Raw genomic sequence first — 9,530 nt, 5'->3', positions numbered from 1 at the left:
ATTGGTATTTAGTTCAATATACGTACATGTGCAATGTAAATGTGCACGATAATGCTGGTGTAAATTCCAGCTATGACCACCTTAAAATGCCAGCTACCAGCTGTTTCAAAACATATCTTGAGCTGGTCAAATCATGTTGAGTAATGAGCTGGTCTAACTGGCCAACCAGCTACCAGCTGTTTCAAAACCTAGCTGTTTTTTCTGCAGGGTATGTTTTATTACTCATCTGGGACCTCCCTTGGCCGCGGATTGGGTGCCTGTAGGACCATAGTTTCCGAACATTTCATGACTTTGATACAATATTTAATCTGGCATAATATCAGTCAAAGGCATCAAACCGCATTGAGCTTGAGCATTGAGCAGTGCTGACATAAAGTCTTTGATGAGACTTTAAAAATCTGTATTTTTATCACCCCCTTATCAGATAAAAAAGGAGGTTCTGTTTTACATTTTCGATATAACACACATTACTTTCTGGAGCAATCTGGCTCATTTTAGTCAATTTTCACTCGGAAGTTTGCTACTGTGAACTTTTTCATTGCCGAACATCAAAGTTTGACTTGACTTTGAAAAGAGGCACCTTAAGGTTTCTGTGTATTCAGTATAGGAAAAGGAAGCGATTATTGAATGCACTTTATAACTTGCCTTTGGTCCATTTAATGCATGACATGTAGACATCACAAAGGAACATTTTGTTTCTGATTATTGGATAATATATTGGTTCACTTGAACAAAATTCAATTTCCTCTGCTTTCTCAACTCTTTAAACTGCATTGTGAAATATAAACCACCAATTGCTCAAAATTCATGGTGTGAACACTGATGTATGTTATGAACTGGCATTACTGCACAGCTATATATATGTGTAACTCCAGTATACACTTATTATTACACCAGAGCCTCAAACCAGTTAATCGATATGCATTTAAAAGTTAAATAATGTTTATTATTGGTTTATTTTATCCAGTTTCAGCAAGCATGAGTGATCATGCAGATCTCCTTGCATTTTACAAGAGTACCCATGACAGGCAAAACTTATTTTTATGCAAATATTAGTGACTGTGAGGATTCCCCCAAGAGGGGAATTCATATTTAATGCGTGTTGAAAAAGAAAGAAAAAAATCTTTGGGGGAATACCTTGGGTCATATTTTGGAATGTTTGAAACTCTCCACCTGGTTGTACATGCGCTATACTGCTGAGTGTGGGTCTGCTAAGGAAAGAGCTACCATGCAGCCAACATACAGTACATTCAACAGAAGTATGCAATTATTTGGTACCTTTTTTGTGGAACCGCAGAACTGCTGGCTAACATGAAGCACTGTCAGGGTTGGGAGGTAGTATCGGTTGTGACCACCAGGGGTCTTTATTATTTTCACCTGGTCCTCGTTAGTGCCAAGGGAGCCTTACCTCCGGAAGGTATTTAAAGCACGCGCTGACTGTCGGTCGACGCTTTGGTGTCCACTGTTCGCTCTGGCGCAAAGCTGGTAAAAGCACATGGTAGACTCGGTACTTATATGAGTCAGGTATCGTGCTGGTTGGGTATTTTCTCTGTTTAAAGAAAAAGGTAAGAAGGGTGCTCAGTTCGTTAGTGCAGTGTGCACAGCTGACACCCTTCTCAAGGTTCTTTGTTTCTACTTTTATTTTTATGCTTGTGTGCGCTCTTGGGTGAGCTCTTGGGTGAGGGACGTTGTCCCCGGTATGCTAGGTTGTACTTTTATTTTGTTTCCCTGGACTGGGGTGTTCAGTGCTCGCATTACAGCACTTATTTCTGTTGGATTATTCGCCCTGGTTTTGAAGGGTTGCTTTATTTTCCTTAGCCGTTTTTTGGGGCTATTTTCTTTATTTGATCGGAGCTGTCTCCGAGTTGTTTTTTCGTTTCCTCTACCTCCCAGGGTTTAGTGGCGGACAAGTTCGCGTGCCCGCTTACAAGGGATTACCCTTAGTCGCTCCTGGCTCTCCGCCATTCCTCAACCTCACAAACACACCGTGAATCTTTTCTGTCTCTTGCCTGTATAAGTATTGAAAGGCACTTTGTTACAGCTTTCCTTCATTGATAACTTTAAATTACTCTGTCCAGTCAAGAGCCTTATTATTTTGAAATCAAACTTCCTTTTCAAATGTGCTCTGCTAGAGACTAGGGTGAAGAAACTGAGCAATTCAAGTGCAATGAGTCTAAAAGATTTGAAGAAATGTCATAGACGTAGTGTAAGCCAACATTCACATAGTGCAGAAATAGCTTGGCAGCTCCAAACTCTGTCACAATATCACATATTGTGAACAGGGAGTGCATTCTATCAAAAGTAGCATTCGCCACATAAAAAGATTGTGAATAAGTTAATATGTGTTTTACATTTTGAATCATGTTCACTCACATTCCTCTTTGTGTTTCATTGCTAATCACATGTTTGAGAGGAGGCTGCCATTCGCTGACTATAACGGAGTCTGCTATGATGGAACAAGAGAGGTGCTCCTGTAGTGCTGTGGAGTCTGTGGTCTGTAGCGTGTAGTGTCTGCTGTAAAACATTTAAATTATATATTTGTCCTCCAGTTAGATGGCTGTTCAGCCACCTTTTCAAGGTACCAGATGATTTTTTTGTGCCACTGTTTTCTCTGGGGCAGTTTTGGGAACTCCACCAAATGAGGTTACCCTGTAGTCAAGACTTTAAGATCACCTAAAGAGGGAAGTGAATCCACATGAAATCACAAGGTGTAAAACATCAGTGTTTCATCTCACCCTGACTCATCTCACCATAACCAGTAATGGACAGTATGTCCAATTGAATATATACTGTATTTGTCACTGTGGATGAGCATAGACTGTATCGACAGTAGCAAATACAACTTGAAAACTAACACCACAATAAATACTTCACAGCTTAAAAACTGCACAGCACTGCAAATATGTAAGTTTTATTCATCGGCATTTCCAGTAAAGTACACTACATATAGTTTAATACACACCGTATTAGTCATTGTGGATAAGGCCGATGCTTAGCAAATCCAAAAGAGGTAATATTCAGTTGAGTCTTGATAAATAATAGATTTGGGGACTTATATGACATTTTGGCAAGGTGCTCTGACAAACTTGTTCTGAATGGTACAAGCCTCTTCTTTAATTTAAAGTGGAAAGGGTTAATCCCTCTACCATCCCACTAACATCCCTCTCCCTGTTTCCCTCCTTCTCCAATACAATTTACTGGTGGATGGTAAATCTTGGGAGGTAGGGTGGTGAGGCGGTCAACACCATGGGCATACAATTCTAACATCATTTGTCTTCCTTGAAATGTGTGTTATTATAGTTACTTACATCACTTTGGCGGGAGAAAATCTAAATTACATCGACAATACCAGAGACCAGGTTCAAGTTGAGACCACTGATCAACCACAACGTTGATTGTTGTTACGGTTTCAAATATTACATATTTTGCCTTGAAATGCTAGCTTCTAAGGCAGCTGCCTTACCCTCCGGATGTGTCCAGTGTGTTTCAAAATCATGCGCCCCTCCCTGAATAGTGTCAGCTTCAGGATGTTGCCTTTCCCCTGAGTCATACATTTCATTTGCTGCAAGCACACATCTAGCATTCTGTCATATGAATGACTCTATCATGCATGTTATACAAAATGTACCATAGCATCACTGTATTCATTCAAAAAGCAAAAAAATTCTTATGGAAAATAAATATTTTATGCACTTTATTAGGCATTTATTAGTCTTATTTTTTTAGACTCATTGGTCTTCTGCTACTGCAGCCTATCCATTTAGAGGTTTCATGAGTTGTGTGTTCAGAGACGCTCTTCTCCATACCACTGTTGTAATTTGTGGTTATTTGCATTACTATCACCCTCTTATCAGCTTCGACCAATCTGACCCTTCTCTCCCATTACCAACACAGAACTGCTGCTCCCTGGATGTTTTTTGTCTTTAGCACCATTATCTGTAAACTCTAGCTACTCACGCTACTTTTCAAAACAATACTGTACTGTACCTGGCTTTATATACAGTAGTATAAGGAAAACAGGATTCACAAGCAGGCCTTATGAATTTTAATGCTGGTGCAATGGGATGTATGATACACACTCTGGGAACCTGTATGTGTGAACTTCAAAGATTAAAAAAGATTATTATGATACAATTAACCAAATAATGAACATGTCAATCAATATGAGTGTTTAACTCAAAAGTTAATCTACTTTTGCAAATTATATATCATAATATAGGTGAGAGTTAGGGGAAAGAATGCATTTGAAGTAAATTAATATACATAGTGTACAGCAATTATCTCATGATACCATTTTAAAAGGCTGTAAGAAAAATAAACGCACCCCACTGACCTGCGGGTCATGAGCTGACTGAGTCAGAAATGAAGCAACACCTGGTGCATTGACATTTAGAATACCAGTGTACGTTGGGAAGGACTGTCATGACAATAGTCAGGTAAGACTTGCGTGAGCACTCTTTTATTTGAATTCATATTGTTTTCATACTGTAAAGTCCATAATTGCAAAAGTTACAAAAATAGTGACCTTACAGTGAATGAGGCTTTGACCCATCCAATCTGATTGCCTAAACATATGTGTTGTGAAATAGTAGTTGACACTTGCAGTTCATTATTCAGGTTTTATTAAACACTGATTATATCTGTTTGCCGCCATCTCCTGAAGATCAACAGCCCTTTGTCTGATTTCATCTGAGAGTGCTTTGCATTTGCTCATATTGACATTTGGATTTTGCATGTATGTTATCTCATTTTTATAACGCAGTGACTTCTGGGAAGTCATAATAGTTATATAATAGAGTTTCCCAAGATTGAGATTAATTTTTATAATATCTTATGTCGAAAAATAAATATATGTATACGTTTTTTTCGTGTTGGTGTGTTTTGTTTGTCGGTGCGCTTTTATTGTAAACATCAGCTAATCAGAGAAAATAGTGAATTACGCCAGTAATGTGATGGTGCTTCTGCCAAATGAACCCTGATTGCAAAGTAATTTAAGGCACTATGACAAAGATATTAAAGTAATGTAAATAAAACATGTCATGCCAAAAAAGGCGTTTTGCTAGATGGTGTAGCCAGAAAACCGTATCACTAATTTGACGAAAATTATATATTTGGTTGGATAATTTAGTTAAGTTTTTAATTCTATTAATACGTTCATGATAAATGCAGTATTTTTAAGTATTCCTGCAGTGTATTACTCATAAATAACACTACTTTCTCTCATAACGCAGTCAAACAGTCGCTGCATGGAGTACATAATCGATCTTAGAGTGAGTCGATGGGCCTAGTAACGTCGCACAAAGAAGCTATCCCTTAAACAACCACCTAAGTGATCATTTGGGGAATACATGTAGAAAAGTAAACAACTTTAGTGAGGTATACCTTAGAAAGTCTTCGTAAAGCGCTAAGAGACACTGTTATCGGAAACTTACCCCAGATATACGAATGACCTGATACTATAATTCCTGTTCTGACGTCCCCCAACCCCATCCCCATTTCTACCAAAATGTAAATAAACAGCCATAGGAGACAGAGGAACAGGAATTGTGCTGCATGGTGGCTTTGAGGTACTGTAGGTGTCAGCACAGCCCGGGCCCTCTTTCATTCAGAACAAAATGTACCAGCTGCCAGTGAACAATCCAGTCCTCCTTCTGACTGCATGTCTGCATCATGCAGGGCCTAAAAGGGGAACCAACACTGGCGGAAAATAAATACATAAGTAACCTAAAAAAAATACATATGAATGACAGCTGTGATGCCACCACATGACTTGCCTCCAGCATGCTTTCTCAACTCTTCCATTACCAAGAAAGGAAACACTTATCTGGTCAAAAAAGGCGCAGACACAATGCCACTTTCTCACCAAATAGACAAATCAGTGTGATGTCAAATAGCAAAGAATTTACTTCCAGGTGGATAACGGCTCTGGCCCTGCTGCCTACTGACATTGAGGAATATGAATAGCAGGCAGCGACAAATGTCATTTAACAAAGTCAATGTTGGAATATAAAAATAATTTGTGAAAACTGAACAAAATAGTTTCATGTATGTTATTTATACGATGTGGTCTAGCTAGCTAATGTAACTTTAACATTAGCTGTAAGCACCCCCCTAACATTGTAGCTACTGTTAGCTAGCCAACCTCATTAACATGAATAACCAGTGCAAACTAGCTAGCTAGCATTATTGGAAACCCTACTACTATAATGTTACCACCTAAACGAATTAGCTAGCTAACTAGTTTTACTACAGGCAAGGTCAGATTTAACATTTCATCGTCTCATGAGCAATACAATCAGAAGTAAGGAGTCTGTCAGCTGTCATTCACTGTGCCAAGCACTTGTAGGATCTGGGTTATCCTCCTTTTAAGATTCGGAAAAAGCCCATTCCAGTGTGCCTGATTACATTTGGCATTACAGTCACAAACAGAACACAATTTTGGCATAGTTAACTAGCTAACTCTTTGTTTCTACACAGCTCTGGTTCAGTCGATTTTGAAGTAACGTTACTACGTTCCACGGCTGAGTGGCCACCCGTCAAGTATCTTAGATTTGATTGCTTAGTCCAATTTGCTTAGATTGCTTAGTCCAAAACAGACCAGGATTTGAATGCGAAAGTCATATGTTTGCAAATGTTATTACTTCATTGGTCAAGAATCACACAGGTACACAGAAACAAATCCACTTCTACCCCTACTACAGAAAATCATGGAACCCTGTTTCGTTCTTGCATTCATAGTTATTCTCCTTTGATGTTCTTGCCTAAGGAGAAGTTGAGGAGGATGAATGGGAAAGACTGTCAAGACAACAGGGGCTGAACATGTTTACAATTACACATACTGTATATTCCAAATCAGATGCACTGCCATCAAATACAGATATGAGAGGATAATATACAACATGATGTGACGACATTATGATATGTTGAAAAAATTAAGGGCGGAAAAGGGCTATGTATATAGTACACACCATTTCTGCTTTATTTCCTGCCATATTTCAGATGGCTTCAACTTATAAAACTGTAATGACTCCCATACAATGACATTATGTGGCGAATCTGCTGGTCTTTTAATGTTACATTAAAAGTTGAGTACATTGTCCTTTGCTGTCTGTGTATTTCTGTGTTTGTGCCTTTTAATGTGGTGAAAATGTATTGCTTTTTGTGTTGTGTTCTTACATGAAATATTAATCTAAAATTAGCCTATCTCTCAGTGCTTATTGTGAAAGACATTCTCGTGCCAGCACTCCTATATTCATGCTTGGCGAATCGATTTTCTTGTATGGAGCAACATTTATAGAACCTGATTTCCACACTTCATGAAATAGGCCCCGTTCTATATGTTGGTGCAATGTTTCAGCAAAGTGGCCACTTTTCCCACGATTCATTTCACAGTGATGAAGCAGCGGATCTGGTGACATTACTGAAGTGAGAAGTTCAACTTTTTCGATTTTGGACAGTTTCGAAATGTGTTGCCTGCTTCCTGCTCCGTTCTCTGCTCTATCCGTGCACTTCTGTTGAACAACACATTTAACTGTTGTCATGTGCCTCCTGAATGTCAAGTTCTGTACCTGAATGTTCCTCTAGTTTTTAAGAGCTTGATTGATTGGACAGCCCTTCCTTGTGTTCCCTGATGCAAGGCTGCCTACTGCACGAATGAGGGGCCAGTTTACTGGATCTAGAATCAATAATATGATTTATTATTCATAAGTATGCTTGTATGATAAGCCAAACGTACCCTGTCATATTCTTAAGATAGGTCAAGATAGGTGAGTAGTCTTACTCCTGCCATTCCTCGAAGGCGAGATGCTCTAACTAAATCCTTACCTCCCACAATCCTTACCTCCTTACTGTTGTACACTGTTGTTTCCTATGCTTTCCAAGGCACAGTAAGTGAAGGAAAGCCAGTAGTTTAACAGTACGTCATTAAACTGATTCCTGTATCAGCCAGCTGGCTGCAGGAGTGTTGAGGCGCATATATTTGGGAAGACAACATTAGTTTTATCATGTTTTCCAGTGGCAAATCACCAAAGCCTCATTGACTATTGTGAGAGGACATTAGAGAGCCTTAGGGTTGCTCTCTTCTCTGGAAAAAAAACAAATAGAATAACCATTAGTACTGCACACATCTCATTTAACATGCATATATAATTGGGAATATAAAATATAAATTTTTTGCATGTTTCGGTAAAGGTGCCTACCTGTATAGTAAACATTGATTTACATAGGTTTTGTACATTCATCCAAATGCTTTCCCATTTCTTATTCACCCTTGGTGCCTTTGGAAGAAACCAGCACTCGGCAATAAAGAAAAGAGGTGGCTATCAGGGAAGCCAGGCAAGAACAAATGAATGATAATTGCCGACCTGAAAAGTACATGCGTGCATAGGGAAGCGTTGACTCTCTATTTTGAGCTGACATCCGCAAAATAGAAAAGGAACTGTGATAGCTTGGCGGGAGATGATAAAAGAAAGACGGTTCCTCTGTCTGATGTCTAAAATCTGCTTGAGGTCAAAATTCGAGACAAATTCCAGCTCGAGTGAAGTGGGCCTAATCGTGAACTGGCAACGCAGACAAGCTAACAGACACAAGCTATTGCCGAAATAGAAACTTTTAAAGGAATGCCGTTTTTAACACTGTTTATGCTTTTATTTAATCAAATCATTTGCGATCTTTTCTCATAAAAGAGATCATCCGTGGTGGAAATAAGCTGCAACATGCCAGAAAAGCACATCTAGAAGTAAACATAGGGAGTGTTGTGCCAATACACTCTGGAGAGAGTCAAACCTAGTTCTGTAGATGTTTAAACCCATAGTTTTACCAAATTGTTCTGCCCAGTCATAACTGTAGGCCCATCTCTTTGCTGGAACATGCGCTGCCAATTCTTGAGGGCATGCAGAAGCTTGTCTTTGAAACTATACACTCAGGTGGCACTAGTCACTCTGCAGTCCACCTGTAGAGCTGTACTTCTGTTCTACATCAACCATACAGGGCGCCATCTGTAACCACTATTTGCCAGTGAGGTGGTGAGTAAACTGCTGATCAAAGTCCTCCCCTCTCTCAGTGATGAGATGATCAGTTTTATATAAATACAATTCACACTTGTCTAGTCCTCAGTCTGTATGGCCTGTGACCAGCAGCCTGTTCCACAAAGCAGGATTACTGATTTAGCTGGATAACTGTACTCAATAAAACCAAAATCTGTAATATGGACTGAAGTAAAAATAACCGTTACAGTTTTTACTTTGTGCAGTTTTCTGACTAACTCAGTATTCTTGCTTTGTGTAACAGGCCCCGGTCTTCATGACCTAGGTTCATGTCAGGGACGAATTACACCCTGCCTTGAATGAACCAAGCTTCTTTTTGCAGATATCCACCAAATCACCAACAGAGAACTCTTACTCTTTGCTTAAGTTACTAAAAAAATTTAGATCTAGAAACAAGTCTTTTTGTGGTTAGAAAATTCATATATTTATAGATAAAACCACAAAGTCCATGTGTATAATTCTGGATTAGATGCACACACACACACA

The sequence above is a fragment of the Conger conger genome, chromosome 5 (assembly GCF_963514075.1).
Source record: "Conger conger chromosome 5, fConCon1.1, whole genome shotgun sequence".
Lineage (NCBI taxonomy): Eukaryota > Metazoa > Chordata > Actinopteri > Anguilliformes > Congridae > Conger > Conger conger.
This window is presented reverse-complemented; position numbering follows the sequence as displayed.